The sequence below is a fragment of the Oncorhynchus mykiss genome, chromosome 29, assembly GCF_057628025.1.
Source record: "Oncorhynchus mykiss isolate SJ-2025 chromosome 29, ASM5762802v1, whole genome shotgun sequence".
In the NCBI taxonomy this organism is placed as follows: Eukaryota; Metazoa; Chordata; class Actinopteri; order Salmoniformes; family Salmonidae; genus Oncorhynchus; species Oncorhynchus mykiss.
In genome coordinates this window covers 28,653,187-28,671,620 of record NC_143050.1, presented here as the reverse complement: position 1 = coordinate 28,671,620, position 18,434 = coordinate 28,653,187, and the positions used below count along the sequence as shown (strand labels likewise).

The following is an 18,434-nucleotide window of genomic DNA, read 5'->3' as shown; positions in this document are numbered from 1 at the left end:
GTACCTGTTTGAAGGCCTACCTTCAAACTCAGTGCCTCTTTGCATGGGAAAATCTAAAGAAATCAGCCAAAATTGTAGACCTCCACAAGTCTGATTCATCCATGGGAGCAATTTCCAAATGCCTGAAGGTATCACGTTCATCTGTACAAACAATAGTACGCAAGTATAAACACCATGGGACCACGCAGCCGTCACATCGCTCAGGAAGGAGACTCATTCTGTCTCCTAGAGATGAACGTACTTTGTTGCGAAAAGTGCAAATCAATCCCAGAACAACAGCAAAGGACCTTGTGAAGATGCTGGAGGAAACAGGTACAAAAGTATCTATATCCACAGTAAAACGAGTCCTATATCGACATAACCTGAAAGGCCGCTCAAAAAGGAAGAAGCAACTGCTCCAAAACCACCATAAAAAAACAGACTACGGTTTGCAACTGCACATGGGGACAAAGATCGTACTTTTTGGAGAAATATCCTCTGGTCTGATGAAACAAAAATATAATTGTTTGGCCATAATGACCATCGTTATGTTTAGAGGAAAAAGGGGGATGTTTGCAAGCCGAAGAACACCATCCCAACCATGAAGCATGGGGGTTGCAGCATCATGTTCCGGGGGTGCTTTGCTGCAAGAGGGACTGGTGCACAAAATAGATGGCGTCATAGGCCTCCCGGGTGGCGCAGTGGTTAAGGGCGCTGTACTGCAGTGCCAGCTGTGCCACCAGAGACTCTGGGTTCGTAACCGGCCGCGACCGGGAGGTCCGTGGGGCGACGCACAATTGGCCTTGCGTCATCCGGGTTAGGGAGGGTTTGGCCGGTAGGGATATCCTTGTCTCATCGCGCACCAGCGACTCCTGTGGCGGGCCGGGCGCAGTGCGCCCTGGTTGCCAGGTGCACGGTGTTTCCTCCGACACATTGGTGCGGCTGGCTTCCGGGTTGGATGCGCGCTGTGTTATCGGAGGACGCATGACTTTCAACCTTCGTCTCTCCCGAGCCCGTACGGGAGTTGTAGCGATGAGACAAGATAGTAGCTACTTACAATTGGATACCACGAAATTGGGGAGAAAAAAGTAAAATTCAAACACCAAAAAAAAATAGATGGCTTCATGAGGAAGGAAAATGATGTCGATATATTGAAGCAACAACTCAAGACATCAGTCAGGAAGTTAAAGCTTGGTCGCAAATAGGTCTTCCAAATGGACAATGACCCCAAGCATATTTCCAAAGTTGTGTCAAAATGGCTTAAGGACAACAAAGTCAAGGTATTGGAGTGGCCATCCCAAAGCCCTGACCTCAGTCCCATAGAAAATTTGTGGGCAGAACTGAAAAAGCGTGCAATAGCAAGGAGGCCTACAAACAGATACTAGCACTAAGACCGCACTCAGTCAGCTGTATAAGGAAATAAGCAAACAGGAAACCACTCACCCAGAGGCGGCGCTCCTAGTGGCCGGAGACTTTAATGCAGGGGAACTTAAATCAGTTCTACCAAATCTCTATCACCATGTTAAATGTGCAACAAGAGGGAAAAAAAATTCTAGATCACCTGTACTCCACACACAGAGACGCGTACAAAGCTCTCCCTCACCCTCCATTTGGTAAATCTGACCACAACTCTATTCTCCTGATTCGTGCATACAAGCAAAAAAGAAAGCAGGAAGCACCAGTGACTCGGTCAATAAAAAAAATGGTCAGATGAAGCAGATGCTAAACTACAGGATTGTTTTGCAATCGCAGACTGGAACATGTTCCGGGATTCTTCCGATGACATTTAGGAATACACCACATCCGTCACTGGCTTTATCAATAAGTGCATTGAGGACGTCGTCCCTACAGTGACTGTACGTACATACCCCAACCAGAAGCCATGGATTACAGGCAACATTCGCACTGAGCTAAAGGGTAGAGCGGCCGCTTTCAAGGTACGGGACTCTAACCCGGAAGCTTACAAGAAATCCCGCTATGCCCTGCGACGAACCATCAAACAGGCAAAGCGTCAATACAGGGCTAAGATTAAATTATACTACACCGGCTCCGACGCACGTCGGATGTGGCAGGGCTTGCAAACTATTACAGACTACAAAGGGAAGCACAGCCACGAGCTGTCCAGTGACACGAGCCTACCAGACGAGCTAAATCACTTCTATCCTCGCTTTGAGACAAGCAACACTGAGGCATGCATGAGAGCATCAGCTGTTCCGGGCGACTGTGATCACGCTCTCCGTAGCCGACGTGAGTAAGACCTTTAAACAGGTCAACATACACAAGGCTGCGGGGCCAGACGGATTACCAGGACGTGTGCTCCGGGCATGTGCTGACCAACTGGCAGGTGTCTTCACTGACATTTTCAACATGTCCCTGATTGAGTCTGTAATGCCAACATGCTTCAAGCAGACCACCATAGTCCCTGTGCTCACGAACACAAAGGCAACCTGCCTAAATGACTACAGACCCGTAGCACTCACGTCTGTAGCCATGAAGTGCTTTGAAAGGCTGGTAATGGCTCACATCAACACCATTATCCCAGAAAAGGACAAAAGGAACACCTATGTGAGTAGTTCATTGACTACAGCTCAGCGTTCAACACCATAGTACCCTCAAAGCTCATCACTAAGCTAAGGATCCTGGGACTAAAGACCTCCCTCTGCAACTGGATCCTGGACTTCCTGACAGGCCGCCCCCAGGTGGTGAGGGTATGTAGCAATACATCTGCCACGCTGATCCTCAACACTGGAGCTCCCCAGGGGTGCGTGCTCAGTCCCCTCCTGTACTCCTTGTTCACCCACGACTGAATGGCCAGGCATGACTCCAACACCATCATTAAGTTTGCTGACGACACAACAGTGGTAGGACTGATCACCGACAACAACGAGACAGCCTATAGGGAGGAGGTCAGAGACCTGGCCGGGTGGTGCCAGAATAACAACCTATCCCTCAACGTAACCAAGACTAAGGAGATGATTGTGGACTACAGGAAAAGGAGCACCGAGCACATCCCCATTCTCATCAACGGGGCTGTAGTGGAGCAGGTTGAGAGCTTCAAATTCCTTGGTGTCCACATCAACAACAAACTAGATTGGTCCAAACACACCAAGACAGTCGTGAAGAGGGTACGACAAAGCCTATTCCCCCTCAGGAAACTAAAAAGATTTGGCATGGGTCCTGAGATCCTCAAAAGGTTCTACAGCTGCAACATCGAGAGCATTGGTTGCATCACTGCCTGGTACGGCAATTGCTCGGCCTCCGACCGCAAGGCACTTCAGAGGGTAGTGTGTACGGCCCAGTACATCACTGGGGCTAAGCAAGGATCAAAGACCCCAGCCACCCCAGTCATAGACTGTTCTCTCTACTACCGCATGGCAATCGGTACCGGAGTGCCAAGTCTAGGACAAAAAGGCTTCTCAACAGTTTTTACCCCCAAGCCATAAGACTCCTGAACAGGTAACCAATGGTTACCCGGATTATTTGAAAGCGGCAGCTCTACCCCTACATACATACTCTACATACACCTGCAGTGAAGGATAAACTCAAGACACATCCCACAATGGAAAGGGAAGAACAGCCTGGTTTCATAGACTAGACGTAACATAGTACATGTAAATCCGGAACTCTCAAATTAGTATGATATTTTACGTTTGGTATGGTTACAGAAGACAGACAGTTACTTAAAGCAAAAATGAAAGTAGGGTGGTTGGTCAAGGTAAATGGGTAGGGGTATAATGTGATTGTCTAGCAACCCAAAGGTTGCAAGATCAAATCTCATCCCAGACAACTTTATCATTTTATCTAATTAGCAACTTTTCAACTACTTACTACTTTTTAGCTACTTCGCAACTACTTAACATGCTAGCTAACCCTAACCTTAACCCTTTTAGCTAACCCTTCCCCTAACCTTAAGCTTTTTAGCAAACCCTTCCCTAACACTAACTCTAACCTTAACCCAACTCCTAAACTTAACCCTAACCTCTAGCCTAGATAACATTAGCTAGATAGCTAACGTTAGCCACCTAGCTAGAATTCATAACATACACTATGTTTTACAAATTCGTAACATATTGTAAGTTTTGCAAATTTGTAACACATAATACAAATTGTAATTCGTAACATATCATACCAAATGGGTGATGGGACATTATAAATGAATACATACCATACAAAACGTAACATGTCATACTGAATGGAGTGTCTCGGATTAAAGTACAGCATAATACAAATGCTCTGAGGGAGAGACAGAAATTGAGAAAATGAGAGAGAGAGACAATGCCAGAGAGCTAACCAGTGTGACTTATCTCCAGACAACAAAAGCCTCTTTTAAAAACAGCTTGTAAATTCTGGCCGTGGAGAAGCCTACAGAATCTGATGAACCAGAGGAAAGTATCGTCTAACCCAGGGGCGCAGGAAAACACACACAACTGGTAGCCTCTGCGTGTGAAAAACAGAAACCAAAACAAACTCTCAGAAGCACACATACACAAGGCTAAGCAGGCTAAATTTTCCCTGACATTGTGAGAGTACGTGAGAACATTTGTTCTCTGCTGAATTTAAGGGTGGTGGTGCCACTCCATGAAGAGAGAGTCATAATTGTTTTCTTTGAGACAGGCAGAGTGCTCACAGTTCACAGCTCTATACTCCACGTTTAACTCACTAATAAAACACCTGACTGCCAGGAAATAACCCTCTAGGCTGAGATACTCTGCTGGTACTGGATTATCTGATAAAGCCAAACTGTGTTGAATTGGGTCTACAGCTCTTTACTCTCTCTTTTACGTACAACCACTCAAAACTGTTTACTTACAGTGCCATGCGAAAGTATTCAGCCCCCTTGAACTTTGCGACCTTTTGCCACATTTCAGGCTTCAAACATAAAGATATAAAACTGTATTTTTTTGTGAAGAATCAACAACAAGTGGGACACAATCATGAAGTGGAACGACATTTATTGGATATTTCAAACTTTTTTAACAAATCAAAAACTGAAAAATTGGGCGTGCAAAATTATTCAGCCCCTTTACTTTCAGTGCAGCAAACTCTCTCCAGAAGTTCAGTGAGGATCTCTGAATGATCCAATGTTGACCTAAATGACTAATGATGATAAATACAATCCACCTGTGTGTAATCAAGTCTCCGTATAAATGCACCTGCACTGTGATAGTCTCAGAGGTCCGTTAAAAGCGCAGAGAGCATCATGAAGAACAAGGAACACACCAGGCAGGTCCGAGATACTGTTGTGAAGAAGTTTAAAGCCGGATTTGGATACAAAAAGATTTCCCAAGCTTTAAACATCCCAAGGAGCACTGTGCAAGCGATAATATTGAAATGGAAGGAGTATCAGACCACTGCAAATCTACCAAGACCTGGCCGTCCCTCTAAACTTTCAGCTCATACAAGGAGAAGACTGATCAGAGATGCAGCCAAGAGGCCCATGATCACTCTGGATGAACTGCAGAGATCTACAGCTGAGGTGGGAGACTCTGTCCATAGGACAACAATCAGTCGTATATTGCACAAATCTGGCCTTTATGGAAGAGTGGCAAGAAGAAAGCCATTTCTTAAAGAAATCCATAAAAAGTGTTGTTTAAAGTTTGCCACAAGCCACCTGGGAGACACACCAAACATGTGGAAGAAGGTGCTCTGGTCAGATGAAACCAAAATTGAACTTTTTGGCAACAATGCAAAACGTTATGTTTGGCGTAAAAGCAACACAGCTCATCACCCTGAACACACCATCCCCACTGTCAAGCATGGTGGTGGCAGCATCATGGTTTGGGCCTGCATTTCTTCAGCAGGGACAAGGAAGATGGTTAAAATTGATGGGAAGATGGATGGAGCCAAATACAGGACCATTCTGGAAGAAAACCTGATGGAGTCTGCAAAAGACCTGAGACTGGGACGGAGATTTGTCTTCCAACAAGACAATGATCCAAAACATAAAGCAAAATCTACAATGGAATGGTTCAAAAATAAACATATCCAGGTGTTAGAATGGCCAAGTCAAAGTCCAGACCTGAATCCAATCGAGAATCTGTGGAAAGAACTGAAAACTGCTGTTCACAAATGCTCTCCATCCAACCTCACTGAGCTCGAGCTGTTTTGCAAGGAGGAATGGGAAAAAATTTCAGTCTCTCGATGTGCAAAACTGATAGAGACATACCCCAAGCGACTTACAGCTGTAATCGCAGCAAAAGGTAGCGCTACAAAGTATTAACTTAAGGGGGCTGAATAATTTTGCACGCCCAATTTTTCAGTTTTTGATTTGTTAAAAAAGTTTGAAATATTCAATAAATGTCGTTCCACTTCATGATTGTGTCCCACTTGTTGTTGATTCTTCACAAAAAAAATACAGTTTTATATCTTTATGTTTGAAGCCTGAAATGTGGCAAAAGGTTGCAAAGTTCAAGGGGGCCGAATACTTTCGCAAGGCACTGTACACCTCCACAAGTCTGGTTTAATTCTGTGGGTAGTTTTTAGGTGAAGTTCTGCCTGTAAATAAAAAACTAGCCAGTGAAATGAGAGAGAGGGCTCTTAAATTAAACGTGCACTGTGCTAAACAGTCATGGGGATTATTTAGCTGACGCTATTAAAGCAAGAGCAAAGTAATATTCTGCCTTCAAAGACTCTCACAGGGGGGTATCAAGTCACTATCAAGCAGAAGGCTTTTAGATTTAGCATGGAACAATAAAACAAGCAGCAGTGACCTTCAATTTGAACTGAGGCCTTGCCGCTTGCGAAGTCAAACTGACTTCAAAATCAGCAGTACTGGTTGTCTTTTATTGGGTAGAACCATTAGCAACGTTACGGTTTGTGGACTTGTTCATTGCTCCATCTTTGTTAATGAAAAAATAAATCCCACGTGAGCTCAATCTTGATATTCCAGAGAAGACTGGGTCTGCTCTTCCTATACTCTGTATCGCAGGAGGCGAATACGGCTCATAACAATATCTGGAACTGTGCAAATAGAATGGCATCAACCACATGGAAACCATGTTTTTATTCCGGTGGAGGAGATCTTTGTGGGCTATACTCAGCCTTGTCTCAGGGTAGTAAGTTAGTGGTCTGTTGATATCCCTCTAGTGGTGTGGGGGCTGTGCTTTGGCAAAGTGGGTGGGGTTATATGCTGCCTGGTTGGCCTTGTTTGGGGGTATCGTCGGACGGGGCCACAGTGTCCCCCGACCCACCCCTGACTCAGTCTCCAGTATCTATGATGCAATAGTCTATGTGCAGGGGGGCTAGGGTCAGTCTGTTATAGCTGGAATAATTATCCTGTCTTATCGGTTGTCCTGTGTGAATTTAAATATGCTCTCTCTAATTCTCTATCCCTCCCTTCCCGGAGGTCCTCAGCCCTAGCATCATGCCTCAGGACTACCTGGCCGGATGACTCCTGGCCTGATGACTCCTGGCTCTACCCCTGGTCGTGCTGCTGCTCCAGTTTCAACTATTCTGCCTGCGGCTAGGGAACCCTGACCTGTTTACCGGACGTGCTACCTTGTCCCGGACCTGCTGTTTTCGACTCTCTCTCTCTCTCTCTCTAAAGCACCTGCTGTCTCGATCTCTGAATGATCGGCTATGAAAAGCCAACTGACATTTACTCCTGAGGTACTAACCTGTACCCTCTACAACCACTGATTATTATTTGACCCTGCTGGTCATCTATGAACGTTTGAACATCTTGAAGAACAATCTGGCATTAAATGGCCCTGTACTCTTATAATCTCCACCCAGCACAGCCAGAAGAGGACTGGCCACCCCTCAGAGCCTGGTTCCTCTCTAGGTTTCTTCCTAGGTTCCTGCCTTTCTAGGGAGTTTTTCCTAGCCACAGTGCTTCTACATCTGCATTGCTTGCCATTTGGGATTTTAGGCTGGGTTTCTGTATAGCACTTTGAGACATCTGTTGATGTAAAAAGGGCTTTAAAAAAAAAAAATTGATTGACTGATTTGATACCATTCCACCTATTCCGCTCCAGCCATTACCACGAGCCCGTCCTCCTTAATTAAGGTGCCACTACCCTCCTGTGCTCTGTATACCAGCTACGTAGCCATGGCAACATTTCAATTTAGTGGGCCTATTGATTTTACCATTAGAGATCGTATTATTCACAGAGCAAAATGTTGCTCGTCATCTTCTGTCCCAAGTCCTAGCTTGGTAGGGCAGTAACATGCTCTCCATTATGAGTAGGTATCAGCCTGGCACATTTTTGCAAAAAGGGCAAATGTCACAGTAGCTGATGTTTTTCTCAATACATTGCAGTCAATACGAAAAGATGAGTGTCACAGGGTTGACATTTATTTCAATACATTGCAGTCAATGGGAAAAGATGTCACAGGGTTGACGTTTTTCTCATTTATCTCATGCATGTCTCTCTCTCACTCTCTACCTCATCTTTATCCCCCCTCATTCTCTTCTCTCCCTCCCCATTCTTTCACACTCTCCCCCTCTCCACATCTCTCTCCCTCCCTCACTCTCCCCCTCCCTCACTCTCCCCCTCCTCCCCACCTCATCTCTCTCTGCCTCCTACTTTGCCTCCCTCTCCCTCCCCCTCCTCTCATCTCTCTCTCCCTCCTACTTTTCCTCCCTCCACCTCCTCTCATCTCTCTCTCCCTGTCCCTCTTTCACCCTCTTTCTCTCCTTCTGCCTCACTCTCCCCCTTCTCTTTCTCTCTCCTCCCCCTCCATTCTCTTTCCCTCCTTATTTCCTGCCTCCCCTTCCTCTCCTCTCCTCTCGTCCTTCCGTCCGTGTGTGTGTGTGTGTGTGTCCGTGTGTGTGTGTGTGTGTGTGTTTATCAGTTACACATTCATGTCAGTACATACAAAAAGAAGGTCACATGGGGGAGAGGCGTTGTGCCGTGAGGTGTTGCATTATTTGTTTTTTGAAACAAGGTTTGCTGTCAAAAAAGCAGAGCATCTCTTTATCACAGACCGACTTCTCCACATTATTACAACCATTGAATCAATATGTTCTGACCATGACAGTTTACAATCTATGGTAACATCAAGTAATTTAGTCTCCTTAACTTGCTCAAAAGCCACCATTCATTGCCTGATTCAGGTCTAGAACTTAGGGAATGATTTGTACCAAATACAATGCTCTTAGTTTTAGAGTTTGGTACTGGCCACCCGTTGTAAAACTGACTGCAACTCATTGTTTAGGGTTGCAGTGCATACCTGAATGCACACGCTATGTTTAATTCCAGTGGCAGGCAGGCAGGCAGGCAGGCAGGCAGGCAGGCAGGCAGGCAGGCAGGCAGACAGACACACATGCACAGGCAGTTAGGCAGGCAGGCAGACAGACAGAGGCCCGGCAGGCAGGCAGACAGAGGCCCGGCAGGCAGACAGACAGAGGCCCGGCAGGCAGACAGACAGAGGCCCGGCAGGCAGACACAGACAGTTAGGCAGGCAGGCAGACAGACAGACAGAGGCCCGGCAGGCAGACAGACAGAGGCCCGTCAGGCAGACAGACAGAGGCCCGGCAGGCAGACAGACAGAGGCCCGGCAGGCAGGCAGGCAGGCAGGCAGGCAGGCAGACAGACACACATGCACAGGCAGTTAGGCAGGCAGGCAGACAGACAGAGGCCCGGCAGGCAGGCAGACAGAGGCCCGGCAGGCAGACAGACAGAGGCCCGGCAGGCAGACAGACAGAGGCCCGGCAGGCAGACACAGACAGTTAGGCAGGCAGGCAGACAGACAGAGGCCCGGCAGGCAGACAGACAGAGGCCCGGCAGGCAGACAGACAGAGGCCCGGCAGGCAGACAGACAGAGGCCCGGCAGGCAGGCAGACAGAGGCCCGGCAGGCAGGCACAGGCAGTTAGGCAGGCAGGCAGACAGACAGAGGCCCGGCAGGCAGGCAGACAGAGGCCCGGCAGGCAGACAGACAGAGGCCCGGCAGGCAGACAGACAGAGGCCCGGCAGGCAGACACAGACAGTTAGGCAGGCAGGCAGACAGACAGAGGCCCGGCAGGCAGACAGACAGAGGCCCGGCAGGCAGACAGACAGAGGCCCGGCAGGCAGACAGACAGAGGCCCGGCAGGCAGGCAGACAGAGGCCCGGCAGGCAGACACAGACAGTTAGGCAGGCAGGCAGACAGACAGAGGCCCGGCAGGCAGACAGACAGAGGCCCGGCAGGCAGACAGACAGAGGCCCGGCAGGCAGACAGACAGAGGCCCGGCAGGCAGGCAGACAGAGGCCCGGCAGGCAGACAGACAGAGGCCCGGCAGGCAGGCAGACAGAGGCCCGGCAGGCAGACAGACAGAGAACCGGCAGGCAGACAGACAGAGGCCCGGCAGGCAGACAGACAGAGGCCCGGCAGGCAGGCAGACAGAGGCCCGGCAGGCAGACAGACAGAGGCCCGGCAGGCAGACAGACAGAGGCCCGGCAGGCAGACAGACAGAGGCCCGGCAGGCAGACAGACAGAGGCCCGGCAGGCAGACAGACAGAGGCCCGGCAGGCAGGCAGACAGAGGCCCGGCAGGCAGACAGACAGAGGCCCGGCAGGCAGACAGACAGAGGCCCGGCAGGCAGACAGACAGAGGCCCGGCAGGCAGGCAGACAGAGGCCCGGCAGGCAGGCAGACAGAGGCCCGGCAGGCAGACAGACAGAGGCCCGGCAGGCAGACAGACAGAGGCCCGGCAGGCAGGCAGACAGAGGCCCGGCAGGCAGACAGACAGAGGCCCGGCAGGCAGGCAGACAGAGGCCCGGCAGGCAGGCAGACAGAGGCCCGGCAGGCAGGCAGACAGAGGCCCGGCAGGCAGGCACAGGCAGTTAGGCAGGCAGGCAGACAGACAGAGGCCCGGCAGGCAGACAGGCAGAGGCCCGGCAGGCAGGCAGACAGGCAGAGGCCCGGCAGGCAGACAGACAGAGGCCCGGCAGGCAGACAGACAGAGGCCCGGCAGGCAGACAGACAGAGGCCCGGCAGGCAGGCAGACAGAGGCCCGGCAGGCAGGCAGACAGAGGCCCGGCAGGCAGACAGACAGAGGCCCGGCAGGCAGACAGACAGAGGCCCGGCAGGCAGGCAGACAGAGGCCCGGCAGGCAGACAGACAGAGGCCCGGCAGGCAGACAGACAGAGGCCCGGCAGGCAGGCAGACAGAGGCCCGGCAGGCAGACAGGCAGAGGCCCGGCAGGCAGACAGAGGCCCGGCAGGCAGACAGACAGAGGCCCGGCAGGCAGACAGACAGAGGCCCGGCAGGCAGACAGACAGAGGCCCGGCAGGCAGGCAGACAGAGGCCCGGCAGGCAGGCAGACAGAGGCCCGGCAGGCAGACAGGCAGAGGCCCGGCAGGCAGACAGAGGCCCGGCAGGCAGACAGGCAGAGGCCCGGCAGGCAGACAGAGGCCCGGCAGGCAGACAGACAGAGGCCCGGCAGGCAGACAGACAGAGGCCCGGCAGGCAGACAGACAGAGGCCCGGCAGGCAGGCAGACAGAGGCCCGGCAGGCAGGCAGACAGAGGCCCGGCAGGCAGACAGGCAGAGGCCCGGCAGGCAGACAGAGGCCCGGCAGGCAGACAGACAGAGGCCCGGCAGGCAGACAGACAGAGGCCCGGCAGGCAGACAGACAGAGGCCCGGCAGGCAGGCAGACAGAGGCCCGGCAGGCAGGCAGACAGAGGCCCGGCAGACAGACAGAGGCCCGGCAGGCAGACAGACAGAGGCCCGGCAGGCAGACAGAGGCCCGGCAGGCAGACAGACAGAGGCCCGGCAGGCAGACACAGACAGTTTCAAGTTTCGGGGTCAAATGACTTCAAATGTCATATGCCGCGTCATGATGGTCCCCCAGTCACAAATATGTACAATTTAGGAAGATGTAATATTTTTAACCCTAAGAAACTGCTCCTATGACCTCAATTAAGTCACTTCCTGTGATCACAGGAAGCTCAAATTCAATGTATGTCCTCCAGGGGGCGCTCTTTAATGATGCCCTTTTATTCTTTACGTTAAGAATTGACTGTTCTACAAAGGATGGACGACAGTGTTTTGTGTAACTGCAGGGAGAGAATGAAGGACCAGGTTTAGAATGAATTAAGACACTTCCTGTTACCACACGAAGCTGACCCTCAACACAGGGCATTCCTATAAGGTCACAATTGGTTGTGTGCTGGTTAGCTAGCTTAATCGCAGTCAACGGGCCATGCTAGGGCTGTAGGTAATGCTTTTCTATAGGACCAAGTTTTCACTGTGAAGAGTTAATTTTACATGGTTAGATATAGGCTTACCTTCATCTTTAGCGTCTGTTGAATGATCCCATATGTCAGGGGTGCTCAACTACTATTGGAGAAGGTCCAGTGACACAAATTTCCTAGGTGGCAAAGGCCCGGATGGATATCGTCCTTTATCGGCGCTGTGGTACAGCGTAGTAACAAACATGGTCGTCTATGACTTAGGAAACAAGTTGTTATATAAAATGTACATGAAATACATTAAATGAGACTACGAATTTGAATTAATTACAACTTCTTTCAAATGTAAACGTGCAACATTGCATCAACATCGCTGAAGAAAAAAAGTGGTTGCATAATTGTCTATGCAAAAAGGGCACTGTAAACATTTGTACATGGGCCTTGAATAAAAAATAACAATAATACAAAAATCAGATGCATGTTTTCTGGAGAACAAAGGAGAGTTGAACAAAAATAACAATCTGAATGCACAGAACCTCACTGTGGGCCGTGCAATATTCATGGATAAGTCACTCTGGGGCTTAATGAGAGAAAAATCCGCTTTCTGTCTCCTACCAATGCTTTTGAATTGTGTGAGAGCAACTCTGAGACACTGGTGCAGGTGTTCATTGGTGATTCTGGTGCGGTATTTGTTTTTAATAAAGTTAATTGTGGAGAAGGCTGATTCACAGCTGTGTGTGAAGCCAAACATGGTCAGGATGTATAATGTCAGTTTCTTGAGAACAGGGACCTCAGCTGCAGGCACCATCTTTTCCCCAGAAAGTGACAGGGTCACAATCACCAGCCTGCTCCTTCAAAGCCACCTTTTCTTGCAGCTCAATCAACTCCATCTGCAGTGATGCAACATCTCCCCATCTGAAGATCTGTTTTGCTTCGTCTGACAACTTTGTCACATTTGTGACCATGAAGGGGTTCTGGATGAGCAGCAGCAGTTATCTTCCAACAGTGAAGTCATCAAAGAGAGCTTTGAAGTTCTCCATCAGCTTCTGGATGAAATCAACATGGTTGAGAACATCTTTGTCTCCCTGCGTTTGCACCAGAAGATTGGAGTTCTCCCTGGAGATCATTCTCAAAAAGCTACAATTTCTATTGGAAAGCCCGGACTGCTGTTATCATATCCCACACTGTGTTGTCCCATCCCTGCAGCTCAACATTCAGTTGATTAAGATGTATTGTCTGGCAAAAATGCAACTGTTTCCATCTTCTCATCATCTTCCAAAAACTCAGAGAACTGAGTTGCCTTAATTAAGCTTTGATTTCCTCCTGAATGGTCCAAAAGTGTTCCAAAACCCTGCCTTTGCAAAGCCCTCTAACATTGTTGTGCAGTGGTAAGTCATCAAAACTGGCATTGACCTCTGTCAGAATGCTTCGTAGCAGGCGGTGTTGTAGGGATGATGTTGCTCTCAAAACGTAGCTAACTTTCATCATCATTGTCATGACCTCAGAATATACTCTTTCCCCAGACTGGCACACAGGACAGATTGATGGATGATGCAGTGATATGATGTCAGGTCAGGGTGGTCCTCTTTCAAACGTGCAACGAGTCCCCTACCTCTTCCTATCATGGCTGGAGCTCCATCTGTCGTGATGGAGACCACTGACTTCAGATCTGTCCCCCTTTTTGTCAGCATCCCTTTGATGGCCTCATGGATATCCTCTCCTCGCTTCTAGATTTGTTAAACCCAGCAGCTTAATAATTCCTTTGTTTCATTATAAAATCTAACAAACACCAGAAGATAGGCATTGTCGGTGTTATCTGTTGATTCATCCAAAGTTAATGAAATGCATGGTGCATTCTGAATGACCTCATCAAGTTGTGAAGTTAAATCTTCAGCTAATATTTCAGTTCTCCTCATTGCTGTGAATGTGACAGGGGGATCTGTTTGATCTTTTTGTTTACCTTCATATGTCAACAACTTCACACATACATTCTTCTACCATCTCAGTGTCTGAAAATGTTTTTTTTGTTGTGTTTTCCCAAAACCTAAGCTAGCCTCAGTGAACACTCCATTGCATGTTGCTGGGCTGTCAGGGAATTGACAAGGACTTTGGTGGACCTCTCATATTGGGATTTCAGTTGGTTAATCTTGTTTGTTCTCACCTCCGTTTTCAGGAGATATGTCTGATCGGATTTACTATGCCTGGTGTTATAATGGCACTTAACATTGGCATTTTTCACGAGAGATAAGGAACTCACTGCATATCAGGTACACTGGTTTTGTGCTAGTTGCAGGGAGAATTAAGAAATACTGTTCCATCCACTCGTCTTTGAAATATATGTTTTTCAGAGTCCTTTTAAAAAACATTTTTTTTTACCAGCCATATTAACAAAGATACTGGTAACTAAGCTCTTCTATCTGTGATATTTACAGTTGAACCGCGGTCAAATATTTCTGTTTCTTTCTGCCTACTTATCCCAAGGTTCCACAGAGGATATTTGGATTCATGTGATCGGGTAAAACGTAGCCTCCTGTATTTGCATATAATCTTGCGTTTGGATAAGACGGGGCACTAGTAGAGGTGGCCATTGCTTCAGGAGAAGAGAGTGAGAAAGAGAGTTTACTAAGTCAAAGAGGCCGCTGCGCCCAGTTGATTTCTTAAAGCTGTCTAAAAAAATAATGCAATGTTGTCCGGTCCGGATTGACCCTTCTCTGGGTCCGGACCCGGAACGCAGTCAGCCAGTTAAGTTTGGCTGCCATATGTGAATTTTGTTTCTAGCCTCAAACGTTCTGCCAATGTCACTCAAAAGCCCATTAAGTCTAGGTCAAGTTTCAAGTGAGGCCTACCTTTCTGCCATGTAGTGGGGGGAGGGGCACATGAATGAATTGTTCATTGAACGGCCTAACCCAAGCTTCATGTCCACTCCCTGCCCAACCCCAACCATAACTAGCTTCATGTCCACTCCCTGCCCAACCCTAACTGTAACCCCAACCATAACTAGCTTCATGTCCACTCCCTGCCCAACCCTAACTGTAACCCCAACCATAACTAGCTTCATGTCCACTCCCTGCCCAACCCTAACTGTAACCCCAACCATAACTAGCTTCATGTCCACTCCCTGCCCAACCCTAACTGTAACCCCAAACGTAACTAGCTTCATGTCCACATCCCGGCTCAACCCCAACCATAACTAGCTTCATGTCCACTCCCTGCCCAACCCCAACCATAACTAGCTTCATGTCCACTCCCTGCCCAACCCTAACTGTAACTAGCTTCATGTCCACATCCCGGCTCAACCCTAACTCAAAGAGACAAGATGTGGAGGGCTATGGTTGAGCCAGGATCTGGATATGAAGCTAGGGTGTTAGGTTTAGGGTTGAGTTTAGAGTTTGTCTGCCTGCCTGTCTGTGTCTTTAACCAATTTACCCATTGCAGCTCTGTCACCAACTTTTTTGCCTTGAATGCAATGTATTGACTTATATGTCAATATCCTCTCTGTGGAGGGGGGAAGTGGAGAGAGGTGGAGGTGGGAGATAGAGGGAGAGAGAAATTGTATAGAGGAGACAGAATGGGGGGGAGAGGGAGGCAGGGAGAGAGGGGGAAAATAGAGGAGTAGGGTGTCATGTATGTGATGCCTTTCTCTGTGTCCATATTGTGATGCTATTCTTCCCCCATTGACTGCAATTTATTGACATACGCTTCAACCCTGTGACACATCTTTTTCTATAAACTACATTTATTGACATAAGATTAAATTGGTTGAAGCTTGTATTTTCCCATTGACTGCTATGTATTAGCATAAATGTCAACCCTTGTGACACTCATCTTTTCCCATTGACTGCTATGTATTCAGAAAATCAGATGCAATGACCTTTGTTTTTAGCAACAACAAAAAAATGTGCCAGGATGATGTGTTCAGGCTAATAATGGGCGGATCAGCCTATTTGGGCCCAATAACAATTATAATATATGCCATTTAGCAGACACTTTTATCCAGACTGAGTCTTAGTGGCATCATTAGAGTAGAAGCAGTGTGTACGCTGTATATACTTATTTTTGGGCATTGCGTATACTCACTTCTTAATCCCCACGATGTGTATCAAAGTAGTGTACGGGAGGTACATGCCGTATCAATTAATAAAGTTGATGGAACAGATCAGAATGTTTAGATTCAAATGTTAAACTATTATTTCTTCACATCATAGGCGCAGCAATGTGCACACGGTGGTAAGCCTACGCAAATGTATTTTTTTGTCGATATTATCAATGTACTGGGACAGAGCCAAGAAAAGACACAATACTGTCTGGTGGTCTTTGTGCACTTTAACCAGCCTAGATGGGGGCATAAAAGCATAAGGACATGCTACAGACATGATTAAGTATTGTTTCTTAATGTTCATTCCCCACCCTTAATTTTTTAAAATACATGTTCATCTCAGCGTGTATGTGTATTGTGATTTTGGCTTATGTGATATTTACTTGGGCATTTACAAATTCCTTGTAAATAACCAGACTGAGGCATTGACATATGAACAGCACTCAAACCACTCGCTCTCTTCTGAGAAAAATAAATAACTTCCCCCACATCCTTTGCAACAACAGGGCCTTATGGGGCTCCACTAAGAGCCTTGTTTTGATTTCCTCAGATGAAAGACAGATAATTGCCAAAATAAAGGAAACACCAACAGTGTCTTAATATGGTGTAGGGCCACCGCGAGCCAGAACAACTTCAGTGCACCTTCACATAGATTCTACAAGTGTCTTGATCTATTTTGAGGGATGGAACACCATTCTTCCACAATAACTTCCATAATTTGGTGTTTTGTTGGAAAACGCTGTCTTCGCTCCGGAATCTCCCATAAGTGTTCAATTGGGTTGAGATTTGGTGACTGAGATGGCAATGGCATATGGTCTACATTTTTCCCTTGCTTACCAAACCAATGCCCCCATCTACTCATGCCCTGTAGATGGGGGCATTGCCAAGGTAACCAAAAATAATGGTCTGCCCAGCATTGTTATAGATGACCCTAAGCATAATTGCTTAACTCAGGAACCACACCTGAGTGGAAGCGCATGCTTTCAATAGACTTTTTATATCTCATGAACATAAGTATTTCCATTATTACCTATATCAACCCCCCACTGACCTTTACCTGCCAATCAATATAATGAGCACTCCTTTCAGAGAACCCAAGGAAGAAAGGTGTCTGCACATTGGTTCAAAAGCCATTGATTGTCAACGTCGCTAGTATATTAGATTCTCAATTGAGTCCCTGTTCTGGTAGGTCTACATACAAATCACTGTCAGCTGTGCTGCTAGATAAAACATTAAAAACTTAAGTCAACTTGCAGTTTAAATTTCTCACACCTCTGCGAGTTGATTGACGAGTCCACATGTAAAGACTATACAGTGCTCTACAGAGTGTAATTAATGGTGTGCATAGCCAGGGTCAGTGTGGATGGCTGATTAAGCAACATGCTGATCAGATGACACATTGATTTAGAGCTCAGCTCCTCTACCAGAGGCTCTGGCCAGCCATCTACCCATTAGCCAATATCTCTTGCATGGGGATTGGTTCTCCCACTCCCATCCCAAGACCTTAGTCTCATTGGGCCCCAGTATGACCACCAAGAAGCATACATCATGTAGCCTAGCTGTCTCTCTAATAAGAAAATATTTCCTTATAAGAAATCAGACAGGTCAGACTATTTTCAGTGAATAGCTTAACTAATGAGCAGACCAATGAGTGTTGCTCCCTGACTGATTCTAATTGTTAAGCCCAGTAGGAACTTAGAACTGACCAGCCTCACTAGGGGACAAAGTGTAAACACACAATTCTTGAGCATCAACACAAAAGGTTGAACAAAATTAATTAAAATAGCATTAAGTGAGCGACCAGCTTAGCTTCACAGGAGAAAAAGGTGGAGCTGGCTGGGGCACTGGCGCTATGAAAGGTCTATAATGACACGAAGCTTCATGGATTGAAGTTCATTACCAGTGAACAGCAGGGGGAGAGCTCAGTTACTGACACTACTTTTACAGAATGGAAACGTACGCAGATGTTTACATGTCCTACAGACAACGCATTTCTATAGCCTATAACATTTAACAATAAAGATGAATACACCAAACAATTCACTCTAATGGGCCAAGTATCACATGCAGTTTAACATTTGTTTCTTATTTGGATGAGTGGTTGTTCGATGGCTTGAGGCAAATTTGAGATGGCTTGTGAGGAATTAAATGGTCTCGACTCCCCCTTGTGGCTGACAAAGGCACGCTGCAGGTCTAGGCATGGGCACAAATGGCCATCAACTACAGTAATTAATGTGCTCAAA

General features: G+C 47.6%; 1 pseudogene; it reads right to left on the bottom strand.

Annotated features, from left to right (window-relative positions):
* Positions 1 to 12,886: 12,886 nt before the first annotated feature.
* LOC149970409 (general transcription factor II-I repeat domain-containing protein 2A-like) lies at positions 12,887 to 13,916 on the bottom strand (annotated as a pseudogene).
* Positions 13,917 to 18,434: the final 4,518 nt, after the last annotated feature.